General features: G+C 42.4%; 1 pseudogene; it reads right to left on the bottom strand.

Moving 5' to 3' along the window:
- Nucleotides 1-11,071: 11,071 nt before the first annotated feature.
- Rps2-ps11 (ribosomal protein S2, pseudogene 11) lies at nucleotides 11,072-11,891 on the bottom strand (annotated as a pseudogene).
- Nucleotides 11,892-22,282: the final 10,391 nt, after the last annotated feature.

The raw sequence follows: 22,282 nt of genomic DNA on the forward strand, positions 1-22,282 counted from the left end.
TTCAGAGCTCCCCCAGGCTGGCTGGTCTGGAATCCCCAGGGATCTCTTGTCCTTCCTCCTCCATGCCCAGCACGTGTTTTACGTAGTATTTAGGGTTTCCATTGCTGTGATGAAATACCACCAGCAGCAATTTGGGGAAGGAAGTGTTTTATTTTACAGTTTTTAATACATCATCCAGGGAAGTCAGGACAGGAACACAGACAGGGCAAAAACCTGGAGGCGAGAACCGACACAGGGGCCACTGGAGGGTGCTGCTTACCGGCTTTCTTAGACTGCTTTCTTTTAGTTCCCATGGCCACCACCTCAGGGGTGACACCACATGCAGTGGGTTGGGCTGTCCCATATCAGCCACTAAATAAGAAAATGTCCTCCAGGCTTGCCCATTGGCCAGTCTGGTGGGGGTGTTCTCTCAATTGAGGTTCTCTGTTCCAAAATGACTCTAACTCGTGTCAAGTTCACATAAAAACCAGGTAGCCCAGTATGGCTTCTGGAGATCAAACATAGGTCCTTGTGTTTGCAAGATAGTACTTTAAAACTGAGTCTCTTAGGGCTTTCCTGCTGGGAAGAAACAAAGCAAACATTTAACTGGGGCTGGCTTACAGTTTCAGAGGTTCAGTCTGTTATCGTCATGGTGGGAAGCATGGCAGCGTGCAGGCAGACATGGTGCTGGACGAGGAGCTGAGATCTCTGCATCTTGATCTGAAGGCAGCCAGGAGGTGGGCAGAGCTTGAGCATAGGAGACCTCAAAGTCTGTGTACACAGTGACACACTTCTTCCAGAAAGGCCACACCTAAGTGCTACTCCCTGTGGGCCAAGCATTCAAACACATGGGGGACAAACCTATTCAAACCACCACACTGAGCTCTCTCTCTCTCTCTCTCTCTCTCTCTCTCTCTCTCTCTCTCTCTCTCTCTCTCTCTCATGCTCTCTCTCTCACGCTCTCTCTTTCGCTCTTTCTCTTCCTCTCTTTCTTGCTCTTACTCTCTCTCTCTGTCTCTTGCTCACTCTCTCTCGCTCTCTCTCACTCTGAGTGTCCCATGTTTTCTTTCTCTGTGTTTGCTTTGTATTCTTGCTCATGCACACACTGTTTCTCTTCCTGTGTCACACATACATTGTGTTTCTGTGTCTCATACACAGATACTCTGTCTCTCTCTTCCTCCCTCAGCTGTGACACACAGAGTCTGTATTTTTCTCTGTGTCTCATATATTCTGTCTCTGTTTCACATACACGTCTGTTTCCTTCCTGTCTGTTTCTTTTTTTTTTCTTGTCTCAAGTTTATTTGTAAAAACAGCACAGGACACTGTCATCTGCAATAGTGTGTAGGTGGGTGTGCACAGCGGTCCGTCTGTCTTCACATTGGCAGGAGCCTTTTCTATGGGGCCTTCACAGGGGCCTGGGCACCCTTGGGAGCCTGGGCTGGAGCTTTGGCCTCTGCCTTGGTTTGAACCTTGGGCTTTGGTTGGCAGAGCCTACGACCCTTGGCCATGTAGCTTCGAATCTTCTTCCCAAGCTTGGGGTGAGCAGTGAAAGCCAGATGGCTGAGTTTGCGGCTGGAGCCCTTTGGCATCTTGGGCTTAATGGCCTGAGGCTTCACGAGGGCCTTGGTGGCCTCTGCTCATGCACTCACTGCCTTTGCATTGTTGGCCTGCATCTTCTTCAGGCCTTTCTTCTTGGCAAAGTGCGTGATCTTGAGGTTGACCCCTTAAGAGATTCGTATCTTTGTGACCAGGGTTTCTTGATGCCATTTCTGTGCCATTTGAGGGACTGGTTGTGTGAGGTGTGGTTCTTGGACTTGGCCATGTCTGCACGGTAAGCCGTGGCTCCTGCAGCACCTGGAACCAGAAGAGACCCCCGTCTGTTTCTTGCCTATGTCTCTGTCATGTGTAGACACTATGCCTTTGTATCAAACGTATACTGTGTGTCTCTGTATCACAATACATTGTGTACTGTCTCTGCTTCTCTGTCTCCATGTGCATCACACACAATTCATGTGTCTGTCTCTCTATGTCTAATACACAAAACTCTGTCTTTCTCAGTTTCTCTCACACACACACCCCATGTCTCATTCTGTCTCTGTCACATACACTGTTTCTGTTTCACACATACACTTTCTGTGTCCCTCACACACTTATTCACACTCTGTCTGTCTGAACATGTCACACATATACACACTCTGTCTATCCTCCAGTCTCTGACTCCTCCTCCCAGTCTCTCTCTGCTTCCCCCCTACACACACACACACACACACACACACACACACAATCTTTTTGTATCTCTATGTTCTCCCTTCCTTTTTTTGGGGGGGTTAGGTTTTTTTTTTTCAAGACAGGGCTTCTCTATGTATCTTTGGCTGTCCTGGAACTCACTCTGCAGACCGGCCTGGCTCAAACTTAGACATCTGCCCGCCTCTGCCTCCTGAGTGCTGGGATTATAAGGGTGTAACACTACCTCCCAGCTTCTTCTTATTTTTTTTTTTAAGGATTTATTAAGCACACTGTAGCTGTCCTCAGACACACCAGAAGAGGGCATCGGATATCATTACAGATGGTTGTGAGCCACCATATGGTGTCTGGGAATTGAACTCAGGACCTCTGGAAGAGCAGTTAGTGCTCTTAACCACTGAGCCATCTCTCCAGCCCACCTCCTAGGTCTTTTTAATTTCTGAGTTTATAATATAATTACATTTCTTCCTTTCCTTTCTCCCTCTAAACCCTCCCATATACTCTTCCATGCTGTATTTCAAATCAATGGTCTCTTTTTTCATTATTATTATTGCAAGCATATATGCATATACATATATATTCCTAAATATAGCATGCTCAGTCTGTGTAATGTTACTTTCAGGGCTGACTTTTTGCCTGTAGACAACCAGTCAGTGAGCTCCTCCCAGGGGAAGGCTGCCTCTCCTGCCCTCAGATTTTTCAGTTGCCTGTAGTTCTTTGTGTAGGGTTGAGGCCTTGTGTGATTTCCCTCTACCAGGTACCAACTAGTGTTGTTGTGCAGGTCTCATGTGTAGCTTCCTTGTCATATGCAGGAGACACCATCTCTGGCTCTCGCACACCTTTGTCCATGTCTTCCACAGTGTTCCCTGAGCCTCAGGTGTACAGGTTGCATGGTAGATGCATCCGTTTAGATTGGGCATCCTGCAGTCAGGTGTTCTTTGCATGTTGACCATAATGGTCTCTGTCTGCTTCAAGAACAAGCACTGCTGAGGGGCGAGAGCTTAACTCATCTTAGGACAAGTATTTAGGATGCAGTTAACATTATACTAGCTTAGGAAAATCTCAGCGGTAGGTTCTCCTCCGTGGCTGGGGGCCAGGTCTACAAGACATGGATTCCCTCCTACTGAGCACCCCTGACGTCCAATTAGACGGCTGTTGGTCACCCGCACGGCAAGCGTGATCTTGTCAGGATGGTGCTGTGCCTCAGAGGTTTTCCAGCTGCACAGCAGCCATTCCCTGCTCCTCTTTCTTGTGAGCTTACACAGCCTCTCTAGGTACAAGGGAGAGAGTCCTCAGGGAAGACACCGCACGCTGGCTCTAGCTCCATTTCTCCAGTTCTGTGTTTGAAACGTGTGCTTTCAGAAGTAGGGTTTCCTCTGTCTCTGTGTCTGTGTCTGTGTCATGCACACCGTCTCTCTGTCACACACACCCCCTCTTTGTATCTCCTTCTCTCTGTCTCTTCCAATGTCTGCATCTCCACGCCTCAGACAAATATACACTAATTTTCCATCTCTCTGTCTCTCTCTCTCTGTCTCTCTCTCTCTGTCTCTCTCTCTCTGTCTCTCTCCTGAATGTCTGTCTGTCTCTGTGTCACATATACTCTCTGTCTCTGCCCAGGTTACTCTGTCTCTCAAACACCCACTCTTCCTGTGTCTCTGCCTACTTCTGTCTGTCCGTCTGTTTCACACGCACTCTGTCTCTCTCTCTCCATGTCTCATGTATATACTTTCTGCCATTATTTCTCTCTGTTACATATACTGTCTCTTTGTCTCTTATCACACGCAAACATACACTCTGTCTGTGTCACACACACTTCTCTGTCTCTTTTTGTCTCCCACATGCCTCTGTGTCTCACATAGATAGACTATCTTTTTGTCTCACCCACACAGATACTCACATGGACACACACACAACCCTCTCACACAGGTACACACACATGCACACATGCACACATGCACACACCCTCTCATACATGCACACATGCACACATGCACACAGCCTCTCACATGCACACATGCACACATAAACACACCCTCTCATACATGCACACATGCACACATAAACACACCCTCTCATACATGCACACATGCACACATGCACACACCCTCTCACATGCACACATGCACACATGCATACACCCTCTCACATGCACACATGCACACATAAACACACCCTCTCATACATGCACACATGCACACATGCACACACCCTCTCATACATGCACACATGCACACATGCACACACCCTCTCACATGCACACATGCACACACTCGCACACACCCTCTCCCATATACTCTGCCTCTGTCACATTTAAACACACTTACTTTCTATCTTCCTCTGCCTATCCCTCAGTGTTACACACTCTGTCTCTCTGTCACATACCTTGCTCCCCGTCTCTCTCAGTGACACTTACACTTTATTCCTCCATGACACACACATTCTCTTTGACTCTCCCTGTGTGTCTTTGCTTCTTTTTGTCACACGTACACTCTCTCAGTCACAGACACACTTCTCTCTGTCACACACGAACACATTCACCTTGTCTCTGTATTACACTGTCTCTCTGACACACACACTTGCTCTAACTCTTTCTGTGTCTCACATACACTCAAGCTCCTCTCTCTCTCTCTCTCTCTCTCTCTCTCTCTCTCTCTCTCTCTCTCTCTGTCACACACAAAGTCTTTAATTGTCCATCTTAGTTGTCAGCTTCATCACAACTGGAATCAGCTAAAACCCGTGCAGATGGGAATGTGAGGGGTTTTTCTTGATTGATCATTTGAGGTATGAAGAGCGGCAAATCTAAATTATTTGAAGTAGGAAGATGTGGGATGATGTCACAGGTGAGGCAGGTACAAGATAGGATGAGGCCTGTCATTGGATGAGAAGGGTGGGAGTAAAGTTTGAGGGAAGTGGAGGAGACTGGAATGGAAAGGAAGAAGAGACAGGAGAAACAGGGTGGCTGCGGGACAACATGGAAGCTGATGTTAGGATTCCCTGCTGCACCTTTACAGGTTGTTATGAATGTTTTTAAGGGATGGATGTGTACCGGGCTGTGTATGTTTAGGTGGGCAATTATAGCTTATCAATTGGACCAAAGGTTATTGTGTTGTGTGGCTTTTCATGTGGAGAATTGAATTTGGGAGAGTGTGTGGGCCACCGCAGAGTTGGGATGTGTATTTCTGGCATGGAAACCTGCCTTGGGAACTAGATAGGCAGAGAGATTGCTGCCAGGCTCAGAGAAAGGTCCTCGGCAGGGTGATACAGGATGGAGCAAAGTGGATGAGAGACTTTGCTGATTGAGACTTAAGATATCTAGCAGATATCTTGGGGCACTGCAGTGCCGGACCTCTTGGGCAATAAAAGACAGCTTTTTATTTTTTATATTTTTACAACAACAGGAAGACCCACTCTAAGTCTAGGGCAATGTTTCGCTGGAAGCCCATGTGAAAGGATATGGAAGAAAGGAGCTTTTGGTTTTTGCCTGATTACTCTTACTCAGGCTGGCACATTTATCTGACCTGTTTGTGAGGTATCCCCTTGCTGGCATTAGAATCTATACACCTTTTTTTTAATAAATCTTTTTTTTAAACATTTATTTATTTATTATGTATACATCATCAGCTTTCTGCCTGCATGTATGCAACTACAGGCCAGAAGAGGGCACCAGACCTGATTATAGGTGGTTCTGAGCCACCATGTGGTTGCTGGGAATTGAACTCAGGACCTCTGGAAGAGCAGACAGTGCTCTTAACCTCTGAGCCATCTCTCCAGCCCCGAATCTATACACCTTTAATCCCTCTGTCTGGAATGTAGACACATCTTTAGTACATCCCTTTAATCCTAGACAATAACATCTAACTATAGGGCAGAAAAAGTGTTGAGTCAGAGAAAGATTTGACAGAATCAGTCAGTGACAGGATATACCCAAGTCTCATGAAGGCAGACAGGAAAAAGAGGCTACTTGAGAGCAGTGCAGAGAGAGACAGTTCAGTTTGGTGCAGTACAATTGAGTTATTGTATTTCTGTTTGGTTCAGGCAGTCAGTGCAGTTCAGTTCATGGAGTTCAGAAGCAGTTTTTCCAAGCAAAGCAATTCAGTCAGAAGTCAAGAGAAGCTGATTTGAATCAGTCAGCTTAGAGAGGAATCTAAACCAGAACAGATGAATTGAACCAGCCAGCCATAGCTCAGAAAGAGCTAGAAAGGGTGAGCTCATTCAGCAGTAAGCCTCCAAGACAACAATTACATCTGGTGAATAAAAGTTATTTTTACACCTGGTGCCCAACATTGTTGGAGAAGAAGAATGCCACCAATGTTGCAGAAGCAGAGGACATCTGGCAGAAACGTTGCAGAGGACAGGAGACATGTAACGGAAAGCAGCAGAGGAGAAATTCTCCTGGGAGCATCACTAGAGGAAGCATCAGTTCTTTGAGTTTGGCTGGATGCCCAGAGAGACTCAGGAGACTCCAAAGTGATGGGAACTTCAAGCCCAGAGCCAGGAACTACACAGGAGCCTTTGAGACAGTGAATTATAGCAAGCCACCCCCCAAGGCAATTTTAATTAAATAGATAGACTTTTAGACTTTTTCTGCATTAAAAAAATGGAAAACCCAATTTCATATCCCTTAAGACCAAGGGTAGGGATTAAGGGGATAGGAATGTTACTTGAAAAAAAGAAAACCACTGGAGTAAACACCTCCCTACTTTCAAGTACAGTCTATATATTTTCTCTCAAAAAAGGTTGAAAAATAACTGTACAACAACTAAAATTAGTTGTACAATAAGAAAAGATAGCTATGGTAGTACGAAGACTTCACTGACAAGAGACAAAGGAAGTAAGAGAACAGGAATGGCCTCATTGTGAATCTATTGTACCTAATGAAATTGAGACTCAAGATAGACAGTACCTGTGCTCCCACATCTCAATGACATCGAGGAAAGGCAAAACATTTCCACTAGCTTTTCTAGTTACCCAGAAACAAATGCCAAAAAACAAAATACAAGATCTTAAACATTTTTCTGATCTTATACCTGCTACAGAAGGGAGTGCAGCTTTGAATCTGACCACAGATATACCTCTTACCCTCTTCCTAAACGTTGAATGCTATAAGTTAACCACTGGTGTTTATGGTCCTTTACCTTCAGGGACAGTGGGAATAATCTTGGGAAGAAGTGGATTAATTTCTCAAGGATTTATTGTGCGTCCAGGTATAATAGCAAGGGAATAGCGAGGAAGAAATAAAAATTATGGCATGTGTGAAAAAGGAGATGCAAATTGATGCAGGGGATAGAATTGCTCAACTGTTGTTGTTTCCTTACATCAAGGGCAAGGCTGCTCTGGTAGAAAGGACAGGAGCTTCCATGAGTACTGGGAAAAGAGTGTTCTGGCAAAGAGTGGTTAATGATCAGAGACACAATTAATGGTACAAATGAATGGTGGATCCAGGAGCTGGTGTTAGTATACTTTGCCAAAAGTCATGGAAGTCCAGATTGGCCACTTCAGAAGATTTACTCAGTTTATAGGAATTGGTAAGTTATCACAAATAAGACAAAGTGGTCAATGGATTAACTGTGTGGGAAGAGAAGGGCAAACAGGGAAATTGAGACCTTTTTTTTTTTTTTTTGGTTCTTTTTTTCGGAGCTGGGGACTGAACCCAGGGCCTTGCGCTTCCTAGGCAAGCGCTCTACCACTGAGCTAAATCCCCAACCCCAAATTGAGACCTTATGTGGCTGACCTACCTATAAACTTATGGGGAGGGGATCTTTTACAACAATGGGTAATGAAATTGATATTCCTGCAGTTCCAGGGACAGGAAATGAGGCAATGGAGGTGATATGGTAGATGCTCCTCAGGAAGGTATTGATGCAGGAGATAGAGAACAATCACAAGCTGTGCCCATGGTCGACAAACAGGACATTGCAGGGACTGAGTTTCCAAATTTATAAAAGGGGCTACTGCTGACGTACCAACAGCTTTGCCATGAAATGGTTATCAAACAGACCTGTGTGGAAGAGCAGTGGCCCATAACCAAATCAAATTGTAGGCACTTGAACAACTGGTACAGTAGCAGCTGGAGTTCAACAAGCAGAAGAGTCCACCAGCCCATGGAATTCCTCTGTGTGTGTTGTAAAAAAGAAATCAGGAAAATGGAGAATGATAATAGATTTAAGAGCAGTTAGTAGAATAATTCAACCAATGGGTCCTTTACAGCCTGGACTTGCTTTACATTTTTGTTACTTAGATCATGGCCTATATTAATAATTGACATGAAAGATTGCCTTTTCACAATACCCTTGCATGAGCAGAATAGGGAAAGGTTTGCTTTCTCAGTACCCACTCTGAACAACAGTGGCCCAATAAAAAGATACCATTGTGAAGTGGAAGCTTAAGGGTTCTTTGGAAAGTCACTTGTGTTGGATGGTGTTTTGCTGGGGTGAACAGGTGAAGGAGTGTTTCCCTGAAGTAGACTCAGATGAAAGGATGTTTTGCTAAAGCAAGTGCATGAAAGGACATGTGATGAAGGGTTCTGTGCTAATGACACACATGTACTCGTCCACCTTATATTGTACAGTTGAGCTCCATTTGTTGGGTCTCCATAGAAACTTCTAGTGGTGTGTTGTGGCTTCTTGGTGTTTCCATGGACTCGGGCCACGGCAGAGTGATGTCAGCTGAGTCAGACTCATGTGGTGAGGCAAGGCCTGTGGAGGACGCATGATGGTTGGAGGGAGTGGGCAGTGATGGAGTCTTGGCTTGCTTGCTAGTAAAGCTATCTCTGCAATACTTCTTGGTCTCCTGTTTTTGCTGATCTTCACTTGGCTCAGAGAGGCACAGCAAAGAACTTCTCCTGGCATTCCTGTTGGCTCTCTTCTCTCCTGCTGATTCATGCTGACTTGACTGAGACCTGGCTGTCCCTGCTAGGTCGCGCTACCATTGCGTCTATCCTGACACTACTGAACTGGACTGATGGTGATCCATGAAGTGTTTGCGAGTGGATTGAGCTGCTGCTGCTGACTTGTGAACTAAACTGCTGATCCCCTTCCAACACAGATGGGACTTGCTCCAAAGAACCCTTTCTAAACAGGTCCACTTCCCTCATAACCCAATAACCTTTCTTTTCCACTGCCTCTGGTGGGCTAGAAGGGAGGTTAAGAACATCTTTAAACGTAGGCTTTGAAAAAAATAAAGTTACACCATTGGAAGGTACTACCACAGGGAATGTTAAATAGTTCAACTTTATGTCAATATTTTGAGCAACAACCATTAGAAACAATTAAAATGGCAATTTCCTCAATGTCATGGATGACATTTTGTTGGCTGATTCTAGACATTTTAGATGAAATATTTAAGAAATCAAAGAATTCTGCCATGCTAGGGGTTACAGATTGCTCTAGAAAAAAATGCAAAGAGGAGATTCACTTAGTCATTTGGATTATAAAATCAGTCAACAGATTCAACCACAAAAGATTCAGAGTCATAGGGCCCAATAGCAAACTCTTAAGGACTTTCAAAAGTTAATAGGAGATATTAACTGACAGTCCTACAGTTGGAGTACATATGAGTTAAAAAATTTGTTTCAAACATTACAAGAAGATTAAAATTTAAACAGTCCAAGATATCTAACTGCTGAAGCACAAAAAGAGTTAACTCTTGTAGAACAAAGACTGCAAGAAGCATGCATGGGTAGAATTGATCCTAGACTTGATTGTATTTTGGTTATTTTACACTCGACTCATTCTCCTACTGGGCTCATTATGCAAAGGGAAGATAGTATCATGGAATGGATTTTCTTAGCTCATAAACCAAGTAAAAAATAGAAGAGATTTCTGAATTAACTATAAAATGTGGAATAAGATTACATCATTGGTTAGGAGCAGATCTGACTGAAATTGTAATACCTCTGACCAATGCTGAGATTATGATCAATGAATATTGGCAAGGATCTTGTAGTAACTACCTGTGAGAAGCTACTAACAAACCCAAAAAGCAAATGTAACAGCTTATAAAAAGAACTAATCGATCCTTCCACATACAGTAAAGAGAACACCAATTCCAGAGGCACCACAGTTGCAAACAAGATGGGGATGGCATGTTATAAGTCAGATAAAATAAGCAAGGTGATCAAAAGTCCATATTCAGTTTAAAAATTAGAGTTGTATGCAACTTATGGTATTATTGGGTTATCCTGAATCTCCTAATTAATTACTGATTCTTTAAAAGCAGAAAGAGTTCTTTTGCATGTTGAGACTGCTGAATATGTACCTGATAACGGAATTAACTTTGTTATTTATTCAGTTGCAACAGGTCATCAGAAACAGAAACTCTCCATTATATATTACTCATATTCGATCTCATATAGGTTTCCCAGGTCCATTAGTTCAAGGAGATGGGGAAGTTTATCAATTACTAATAGGAAATGTTTTAGAAGCCTCAAAGTTTCATGAGAAACATCATACTAACAGGAAAGGTTTAAGGAAAAAAAATTGATCATTAGGCAACAAACCAAAGAAATAATAAAAAATGTTCTATGTGTTTTCTATACAACCAAACTCTGTTTCCTGCTGGTAGTAACCCTAGGGTTACGAAAAGAAATGACATCTGGAAGATGGATGTTTTTCATTTTGCAGAATTTGGAAAACAAAGGTATTTATATCTGCAGCGGGGGAGGGGCATGCCCCAGTTTTTCTCCCTTCTTGGTGTGCGCTCTCTCTCTCTCTCTCTCTCTCTCTCTCTCTCTCTCTCTCTCTCTCTCTCTCTCTCTCTCTCTCTCTCTCTCTCCCTCTCTCCAACAGACTTAATTCATTTATTTTTCTTGTATAAAAACCCATATGTAACCACAGGTGGAGCATGGGTCCTCTGAATAGAGACTCTGGTGTGGGTTTTCACAGAGGGTCAGTGAATTCCTGATAAAGAGACTTGGTGAACAGTCTCTTTCCAGAAGTCAGGGGCCAAGTAGCTAGAGGTCTTGGAGATCTCATCAAACGTGGTCTTGGCAAAGTTGCCCAAGGTGGCAGTGCAGCCCCTGGATGAAGTGTAGCAGTCATCTATACCGGCCATTATCAGTAGCTTCTTGGGCACAGGAGCAGAGATAATGTCAGTGCCTCTGGGGTCCGGGATGAGATGCACCAGCACAGAACCACAGCGCCCTATCACCTTGCATGGCACAGTGTGGGGCTTGCCAATCTTGTTCCCCCAATAGCCTCTCTGGACTGGTACGATTGAAAGCTTGACCAGGATGATGGCCCCTCGGATACCATCCTTGGAGCACTTAACACCGAGACCAACCTGGCCATTGTAGTCCCCAATAGCGACAAAAGCCTTGAACCTGCCTGGTTCGCTGGCCAGCCCGCTTCTGCACTGGCATGATTTTCAGAACCTCATCCTTTTTAGATGCACCCAGGAAAAGTCAATAATCTCAGACTCCTTAATGGGCAGGGAGAACAGGTAGATCTCCTCCAGGGGCTTGATCTTCATGTCCTTAACCAGGCGGCCCAGATTGGTGACAGAGATCCACTCCCTGTCTTCAGCTTTACCTCCACCACTGCGGCCTCGGCTACGACTACAGCCCCTTAAGACCGCTGCCCTGCCAAATCCTCCTCGGAAGCTCTGCAGCCTCCTAATCCTGGGCCCCCGGGTCCTCCGGGCCTTCTCACTGCACCAATGTCATCTGCCATTTGGCTTTTTCCTGAAGAAGAAGGGTTCAGCAGGGGTGAGATATTTAGGGTTACTGTTTAATAACAAAACATTTACCCATTTTTAAGTCTAAGTCACTTTGCAGCTGACCAGCCTGGGTTCCTTTTGGGCCAGAAACTGCAGCCTCTGGCAACTGGCACCTCATCATAAAACAGCAGGGAATTAAGTAAAGGATTAAACTAGAACCTTCTCCCTCTTGTCAAATGCCTCTCCTTGTCAGGCTAGGGGGAAGTTTGGAGCAATAAACTTCTATTGAACCAGAAGAAGAGAATCATGCTTGCGAAGGAAAAACTTTTACAAAGCAAATATGGATTCAACTCATAAATTTTATACAGATTCATGCATACATATTCATAAATCTCCATTTATACCAGTTGGGCCCAATATCTTTCATACTATCTCATAATTACATACATACATACACACACACACACACACACACACACACACACACACACACACACACATTCATACTTACATATGCATATGGAGCAAAAGACCAAGCACCAGTGCAGAAAGAACTCACTCATTCTGGATGAAAAATAAGCTCCAATCTTTATTGCATAGAGAAAGAAAATGCTTCTACCTTTATTGCTAAATGAATTAAACCCAAGTCTGTAAGAAGAAACTGACTAGGCCTGCCTTGTTATTAAGGAATGATCTGTTCTGTCCCATGGTGAGGAGAGACCTTTCTGCTCCTTCTGCTCTCTCTGCAGCTCTTTTTTATTTTCTCTTCCCCTATGCATTCTGCACATTGCTCTCTTAATATTTTTAGTTGCCTTATAGTTTCTAAGTTATGCCACTCTGCATTCTCCCTCTAATCTTGCTCTCTCCTCCTGCTCTGATGTAACAATGCTTTACTCCCAAAGCCTTTACTCCAGATGCTATGCTCCCAACACTTTCTCTCCAATGTTCTATCTTCCAATGTGATTTTTTTTCTAGTCTTTTGTACCTTTTCTTGGAGAAGAGATCACATGGGTTTTCCAAGCATCCCTCCCTTTTTTTCTTTTATAAAAATTCACTGAAAGTTCAAATATAAATTGAATAAGAAATTTACGACACAGAGTGTTTACATGCATATCCATTAAGAGTAATTATCTGGCTAAACATTATCTGTCACCAGTTTCTACAAGTTCATGGACAGTTAAAAACCATAACTTTTGTGACTAAGGTATTAGTGAAGTTTTGTATAGATAAACCCAGTAAATATTTTATCTTCTGTCCTTGTATCTATAGTAAATTGTTTGTTCCCTTTTTATGACCATTGGTTAATGGTTTTACAAACTCTTGGAATGCGCTCTTAAGATGCAGATGCCTGCTTGCTATCTTAGAAGCCATTAACTGGTGACCTTTGAAGACTGGCAGAGTTCTCATTGCAGCTTTGACATCACAAAGGATTTAATAGCAGTCCTATTATAAAAGAACTTAATGATTATCAATAGAATTTTAGGAATTCTTACACGATCATCATTAAGATTAAGAAATCACCTATTTGTCTGTATAGCATCACCACAAGACAGTACATCTTTGTTGTTCTGCAGAGATCTGCTCAAAATGGTGGACTAATGCATAGTGGTTGTTATATATATTTAATAATAACAGAAAAAGAATATTAATTGCAGGAATCTTTCCTAAAATGGATTTCTCCTCAGCCTTGCCTAAAGGAGCAAATCCATTGTAGATTTTAATCCATGGCGGAACAATGTCAGGAAGATCACCTGCTAGCTGTTAGCTTCTCCTAGATGGCTCCTGGCGTATATCATGCTATTGATACATACTCATGGCTTAGGTTCTGAAAAGGCTGAATATGTAACAACACAGTTACTGGGAATAATGGCCATGATGGGGATGCCTGTGCAAATTTAAACCAACAACCCCCCAGCACATGTGTTCAATAGGATGAAGCAATTCTTTGCATATTATAACATACAATATATTACTGATATACCACACAATCCCCCAGGACAAGCAACTGTAGAAAGAGCCAATTGTTCCTCAAAGTAGATGCTTATTCAACAAAAAGGAAGAGTAAAAAAGTCCCTAGGTTTTTACTAAATAATGCTTTGTTAACTCTAAATTTTCTTGATATTGGTGACAAAGGAACAACAGCAGTTGAGAGACACTGGGTTATTGAAACAACTGAGGAACTAGGCCAGCCAATATGCCATACAGATGTGTTGACAAGAGAAGGGAAACCGGCCGTAGTTTTAAGATGGAGACATGGTTATGCTTATGCATCTACAGGGAATAAAAAAATATGGCCCCCAACAAAACTTATAAAGATTAGATCTGACCAGGGAAAACTTCTTATGGGCTGAGACATGAATGTCTTCAGAAAGTAAATAGCCCAGGTGATTCACTCTCAGACTGCCTCAGTTACTGATCTCTCCCAAAACATGCATGCAAATCAACTTCAAAAGGGCCAGCCCTGATGATCAATCACACAGAGACTGGACAGACAATGCAGTCTGGACGGAAAACATACAGCCAGCTCTCCTGGGATTTGGCCAATATCACAATTTTCACAGGGTAACAAAAAGATATTTTTGTCTCCAGACAAGGAAGAACATGAGTCCCGCATTCCCGAAAGGTGGGATGGATGGTTTTGGTTATGACTGTTATCGTCTGAAGTGGTTGATTGTTATTGGTTATGGTCAGGGAGAAAACAAAACAAAGTTTAAATCAGGGATCTTCCTCCTCTAATAATGGGGGAGAAGAGGGAAAAAGGGACTAATAATAACAACAAATAAACAATGATAAGTAAGAATACTAGTCTTGCATATTTTCCTTTGGCATAGATTAATATATCTTGATAGAAATTTAAGGTTGTTTTGTTTGACTTTTATTTGATATGTTGTACACGAGCAGTTTATTTAAAATGTGATATAAAGTCCCAGTTTTATGGTTCTCATAATTATTTTTATTTTGTGGAGATTGTTAATGTTAGAGAAAAAAGTGTTTTTTTTTGTTTTTGTTTTTTTTTTTAAACAGAAAGGGGGACCTGAAGTGGAAGTTTTTGGTGTCTTTAACAACTCAGCAGTGCCACGTGATGTTTTTCTGGAAGCTGTCTTGTGAGAGGGCACAGGATGCTTAGAAAGAATATAAATGGAACCCCACAAGCAGTGAGAGGAAGCTTTTGCATCGCTACGCCCTGCAAGGTTCGCTTCATTTCTGTCTTCACGGTCTTAATTCTTCTGGTCTCTGCTAATCGCCATTTGTTTTCACTTCATAGAGAGAGATGCGCCAGAGAGCTTCTTGTGGTAATCTGGCTGATTCTGACCACTCCCACTTAGTTATGCAGAGTCTGTGTAGCTTTGCTGTTTCTGTTGGATGGAGCCGGCATCGGTGATCTGTGTTGGGTGTTTGCTCTTGAACTGGACTGCTGGCATTCTGATAATGAAAAATGAAATCGCCTCAAAGAACTACTTCTAAACAGGTCCACAACCCCTTTTCCTATTAACCCTTTCCTCCCCTACCTCTGGCTGGTGGGCTAGAAGGGAGATTGGAGCATTTAAGAACCCTAAATGAAGTAGGTCTTGAAAAATCTAAGCTTACATGAGTCTTTTAATTTGGGTCCTCTCTCAGTTTTGGTTAGTTGGATCAAGGGTTCTTCGATTTCTTTTTTTTTTTTTTAAAGATTTATTTATTTGTAAGTACACACACACACACACACACACACACACACACACACACACACACACACACACTCACTCACAGTACCTGTCTTCAGGCACGCCAGAAGAGGGCATCAGATCTCAGTACAGATGGTTGTGAGCCACCATGTGGTTGCTGGGATTTGAACTCAGGACCTCTGGAAGAGCAGTCAGTGCTCTTAACCGCTGAGCCATCTTTCCAGCCCCTTCGATTTCTTTTATCTTCTCTAAGAACAAGCTCTTAGATTAGAAGATTCTTTGTATTGTTTTCTTTGTTTCTCTTCTGTAATTTCTACTCTGATTTTCATGATTTCTTTCCATCAACTGGGTTTGAGTTTGGTTTGTTCTTGTTTTTCTGAGCTTTTGTTTTGCATCATAAGACAGTTATTTCTTGTCCTTAGAGCTGTAAATTCCCCATGGGAGGGTTGCTTTCTATGCATCTCAGGGGTTCTATTGTTTTGTTTTCATTTTCATTTAGTTCCAGAATTTTTTTTTAAAATTTATTTTATTTTTTATTTTTCCTTTGACCTATTCATCATTCAGTAATAAGTTGTTTAATCTCTGTGAGTTTGTGTACTTATTAGAGATTCGTTTAGTGTCAATTTAAAGTTTTATTGAATTGTGGACAGGTAAGATACAAGGAGTGATTTCAATCTTTTCAAATTAGATTGTTTTTATTTATTTATTAGGTATAAAATGTTCTGCCTGTACAGCCAGAAGGGGAATTGAACTCAGGATCTTCAGAAGAACAGCCAGTGCTCTTTTTTTTTTTTTTTTTTTTTTTTTTTTTTTGGAGCTGGGGACCGAACCCAGGGCCTTGCGCTTCCTAGCCAAGCGCTCTACCACTGAGCTAAATCCCCAGCCCCCACAGCCAGTGCTCTTAACCACTAAGCCATCTCTCTCAGCCCATCTTTTTAAGTTTTAAAGATTTGTTTTGTATTTCAAAACATGGTTTATTTTAGAAAAGGGGCATAGTATTCTGTAGCTCTCTTTTGAATCCATTTCAAGTATGATGCCAATTGTTTTTTATGTTTACTGGTTTATTTTTCATGCAGATGACATAGCCATTGGAGAGACTGACTTATTGAAATCATCAATAAATGGCTTGGTGTTGATCTGTGTCTTTAAATCTAGTAGGATTTTTTTTTTTTTTATGAAATGGAGTGCTCCAGAGTTTTGTGGATGTATGTTTAGAGAGTAATGCCTTCTTGGTTAACTGTTGTCCTGATTAGAATGATGTATCCTTCCTATTTCTCCTGATTACTTTTAGTTCGAAGTCTATTTCTCCCCAGATATTAGATCAATGATGCCTGCTCGCCTACAGGTCCCATTTGATTGGAGTGTTTTTGACCATCATTTGGTATCAAGGAGGTACCTATATGTAAAGCTATGATGTGTCTTTTATAGACAACAGCGGGATGGATTTTGTTTTTTTGATCCATTCAGTGAACCGGAGCCTTTTGATTGGAGAATTGAGGCCATTGGCATTTAGTGTTATGATTGAAATGCGGTTGTAGTCATCATGTCACCAATTCTGGTGTTGCTTGTGTTCACAGTAGCATGTATGGTTTGATAACCATGATTCTTTCCATGGCGTCTGCTGTGCTTCATTCTCTCTCCAGCTTGGAACAGTGCTTCTTATTTCCCTTCAGGTTTGATGTTTTTGGATATAATTTTTTAGACTGTTTATAGAGTGGAAAGCTTTTCCTTCTCTTTCAATTATGGCTGGTGCTTTTTTGGGTATGGTGTTTCAGGTGGTCCTTAGGCCTTGAGATTCACTGCTCCAGTATCTTCTGGCTTTCAGAGTTTCCATTGAGAAGTCAGCTATCTTTCGGGTGTCTTTTAAACAAATTCCCATTCACTGTATGTGTTATGCATACTTCATGTTTTCACTGTGACATGCCATGGGGACTTTTTAATCCAGTCTTGTGTATTTGGTGCCCTGTGTGCCTTTTGTATTGGTGTGGTGTGTCCTTCCCTAGTTTGGGGACGTTTCTCCTACGATCTTATTGAAGATCTGGTCTATGCCATTGGCTTGGGATAATTCTCCTTAATTTGTGGCAATAATTTGAAGGTTTGCCTATTTTTTCACAGTGTTCTACAGTTCCTATATATTCACTTTGTGTGTTTAAATTTGTTTTATATTCCTTACTTATTTGGTCTACTTTATGTTCAAGTCGTGACATTCAGTCTTCAGCCTGATTGATTTTACTTGTAAGGCTTCCTTCGGGTTTTAGAGTTGAGCCATCGGGTTTTTAAATCACATCTTTGTTTGAACTGGAGTCCTCGTCAGCGTTTATGTCTCCTGAGTGAATTCTGTTCTCAAGGCTTAGCTTGTCGCTGTCACGTCCACCCACTTCACGCTTGTGTTTTTGTGGGCATCACTCTGGGGATTATTCTCCTTAATCTCTTTCTCCTTAATTCCACCCACATTTTTTTTGTCTTTTTAAAATGACTTAAATTTTTAATAATTGTTCTATTACATTTCGTGTCTTGGGGTTCAACTAGGAAATTCTCACTGTGATGCTTTTCTACAGGACTGGTGGATTTCAGAAGAAGATACTGACTTCATCTTTCGTCTTGTTGGTATTATATTATTGCGATGAGAACTTTTTTTTTGTTCTCAGTCTGATATAGATGGAGCTGGTTGAGACAGAAATGAGGATGTGAGGGTGGGTTGGGCCTAACGGTTGGAAGTAACTTGGGTGGCATGAAGTCAGGTGGACAGAGGGGACAGGGCTGATGTGCTTCCTTGTCCAAGCCTGTAGTGTGGAATGGACCTGGCTAGGTGGACAAGTCAGATGTGTCATGGGATTGGCCTGATGTTTTGGAGAGAGAGGGAGGGTCTTGGCAAAAGGTAGGTTGCAGTACACAAGGATGACAACACAAGGCTGGAACACTGAATATGGGTCCCAGGGTAGATCCGGAGGGTTGGAGAGAAAGTGTGGGTGTTAAGTCTCACAAGCCTAGATCCTTGAGAGTAACATGGGAGATCTGGCTGGGTGGAGTGTTTGGTGTGCTTCAGAAGGGACTTGCGGGTGGTGGCAGGTAGCTAGTGATTGACTGGGTAGCCAAACTAGGCTGGGCATTTGGTGTGGGATCTGAGGTAGATGCGGGTTTGGCAGAAGGGATGGATAGGAGAGGGTCAGGGAGTCGAGCTAGACTCTTCAGAAGGATGTAAGAGATCTGGCCAGGTGGACAGATTGGGTGTAGAAGAGGCCCTTTAATATCTCTTAAAAATAAATTTCTTTTTCTTAGTATGATCTAAAGTGCTTCCTCTATGTGCCCAGGGGTGGTGTATGGTCCTGTGGCAGGTTTTTTCTAGTTTTTGGGGAAACACAGATCGATTTCCAGTGTCTACACTAGTGTACATTTCTCCCCAGCAGCGTGAAACACGGCCATGCCCTCAGGTCCACCCCAGTATGTTACCATTTGTATTCCCAGTGATGAGCAGTCTGATTAGTTTAGATCGAATCTCAGTATAATTTTAGCCTGGGTTTCCCTGATGGCTAAAGATGTTGAACACTTTAAAAAGATGTTATTTAGCCATTTAGTTTTCTTCTTTTGAGAACGTTCTGTTCTTCTCCATTGCTCATTTTTCTGGGTTTTTTATTGTCTTGATGTTTAAATTTTGTGAATATTGTATATCTGGGATACCTAAATCTGTAAATTTTGTGGATATTGTATATCTTGGACATCTAAATCTGAAAACACAGATCTGTAAATCTGTGTTCCTGGGCTATGCTGACTTGTAGTTGCTCCAGGATAAACTATTTCATTCCTCTGCAGTGAGAGCTGTGTTTGTGTCAACACAGACTTTCTGTATCTCCTCAGAGGTAAAGACTACACCCACACCATTCTTTTAGGCAATTATGGCCCATTCCTGACCCCACTGGGTATACCCCATTTATCATTTAATCAACTTGGTCAACTTCCAAGCTCTTTCCCCTTGTGGGAATCTTCTAGTCTAGAGTCTTTCCTCTGACCTATGAATTTCTAACCCTCATTTCCACATTGCAAGTGTGAGCACCACGGGGGATCTTTTTGATGTAAATATACAACTCTTCCTTGTTCCTGCACAGCCACACAAGCATTTCCCAGAACCAACTGTTTGTTCCAAGTAGCTGCTTGGAACATGTGGCTTTCTTAGCTGAATTCTGATTATAACAGCCAACAACATACCAGAAAATAACACTACATGGACACTTGAGTAAATATTTGAGATTTCTCCCATCTTACGAGACAGATAAAAGACTCACTCTAAGGCAATGTGAGCGGTAAATGTAGGGATTTATCGAGAAAATAAACTCATGTTAGGCCGAGAGATCAGAGACTGGTTGTCTATAAAGAAATGAAGAAATATGTGAAGTAATATTTATAGGAGATAAATAATTTCCACAATATAATATATTGTGCGTTACCGTCGTTACTGGGCCTTGTTCTTATCCAGTGGTTTTTAAATAAATATTTCTTTGGTGACACAAACATTGGGTTTATAGGGACTTGGTGGTAACTAAACACCAGCTGTTTTCACAGCTTAAAGTAGGACTTGCTTGCTGATCAAAACACATGACACATTTACTCTGGGTCTTAGCAGGGTCTCTCCCACGACAACTCCTGTAATCACTGTGCTCAGGGTTAAATGGTGTCCACAATCTCCCCTAGGACATAAGGCCTGCATGATAGGGCACATATGTTTACTTGTCTGATTAACTTTGTGGCCAAAGTAACAGAAGTGCCATAATTCTACCTCAGTTTAGCCCTTTCTTTTCATGTTCTATATATAAAAGTGATATATCCATAGTAGAAAACGATGAATATCCAGACAGGATGTCACGGGTGCTAGGCACAGAGCTCCACACCACACCTCCCGAGGAATTCTTTTCAGAGCCCTCCAGCCAGGCAAAACCAAATTCTGTAACTTTAACAAAGAAATGAATGGACGGGCTAGAGAGATGGCTCAGTGGTTAAGAGCACTGACTGCTCTTCCAGAGGTCCTGAGTTCAATTCCCATAAACCATATGGTGGCTCACAACCATCTGTAGTGAGATCTGATGCTCTCTTCTGGTATGTACTTATAAATAAATAAATCCTATAAATAAACAAACAAATAAATCTTAAGAAAGAGAAATGAATGGACTTTCTGAACAAGCCAAATGCAAAACAAAATTGTATGTCTGCTGAAACGGGGGGCACTAGTCTGCCCCAGGGGAGAGCTTGCTAATTGGTTACCCAATACCAAAGGGTCAGCACTGAAAACAACATACAAGCAACATTACACACACTGAGCAGGCTCCAGGTATAGTTTTAGGAGTGTGTGCGTGCGTGCGTGCGTGTGTGTGTGCGTGCGTGTGTGTGTGCGTGCGTGTGTGTGTGTGTATCATCCATTAAAGAAAAAGAAGTCTTGAATTTGAAAGAGAGTGGTATGTGAGTACTTGGGAAGGTTTGGAAGGAGGAGAAGGAAGGGGAGAAATTATGTAATTCCATTATAATCCCCCCAAATCAAATTCTTTTTAAAAACTCTCAGCTTCTTTATTGGTCTCCTACCCCAATTTGGTGCCTTTTTACTTTCCTTGTTTCTGCACTTATTCTAGGAGATGTTCTCACATATGAAGATTAATATCTTTTAACAGTCTCAACTTCTCTAAGGGAGCCATGGGAAATAATGGGAAGCCAAGAGCACACAGGATCATTACTTGAGGGAATTCTGGATGAAAGGTATCATGAATCAGGATATCAAAACATAATCAATAAATCATGCAACAAATTGTTATGCCCTGTCATAAAATTTATGCCCCAAATGTCAGGCAGGGCTTTTAACACCAGGAGGTCCCCAGGAGTCATGAGGGTCACAGCAAGCCATTAAGGAATAAATCAAAATCTGATATAGATTTAATTTGAGTGCTAAGTACTGGAAGGCTGAGAATACATGCCAGATATCAGGGATAACCATGACACTCTACTTCAAGAATGGTACATGTTCTCTTTGCACTGCTGTTCACATGTCATGGCCATCTGAACTTCTATGACAGTTGTCCTTGTCATTTCTCATAGACTGCAAATGAACATAATTATTGCACATCAACATCATTTGAGTGCAGATGTTATGGGGAACCTTGAGCGTAGTTCTAAGAGCAGCCATTCATGGAGCTGAAGTCCACTATCTCTTGGGAATTGGCCAGCATGTTGATTTTCCTGTTTATCATTTACTTGTGTGCATATTGTGGCATGACTGTAGATGCCCACAGAGACCAGTGGAAGGTGTGATGGAGGGGGTGTGATGATGGAGGAGGGTGTGATGAGGAGGGTGTGATGGAGGAGGGTGTGATGATGGTGGAGGGTGTGATGAGGAGGGTGTGATGGAGGAGGGTGTGATGGAGGAGGGTGTGATGATGGAGGAGGGTGTGATGGAGGAGGGTGTGATGGAGGAGGGTGTGATGATGGAGGAGGGTGTGATGGAGGAGGGTGTGATGGGGAGGGCGTGATGATATCTGGAACTGGAGAACATGTGATGTCATTATCAGTATGAGCGTTGGAAAGTAAACCCTCATCTGGTGAAAGAGTAGCAAGTACTCTCTCCACCCACCACATCGTTTCTCCAGCACCCGGTAAACATCTTCTTAAGATGAATTTGCTCTGTAATAAAAATACAGAAAGCTTTATTTAAAATACCATTACATCTTTTAAAAAACAGACTTAATTTGCTTTATTTTTACCCT

Source organism: Rattus norvegicus, chromosome 19 (genome assembly GCF_036323735.1).
Source record: "Rattus norvegicus strain BN/NHsdMcwi chromosome 19, GRCr8, whole genome shotgun sequence".
In the NCBI taxonomy this organism is placed as follows: domain Eukaryota; kingdom Metazoa; phylum Chordata; class Mammalia; order Rodentia; family Muridae; genus Rattus; species Rattus norvegicus.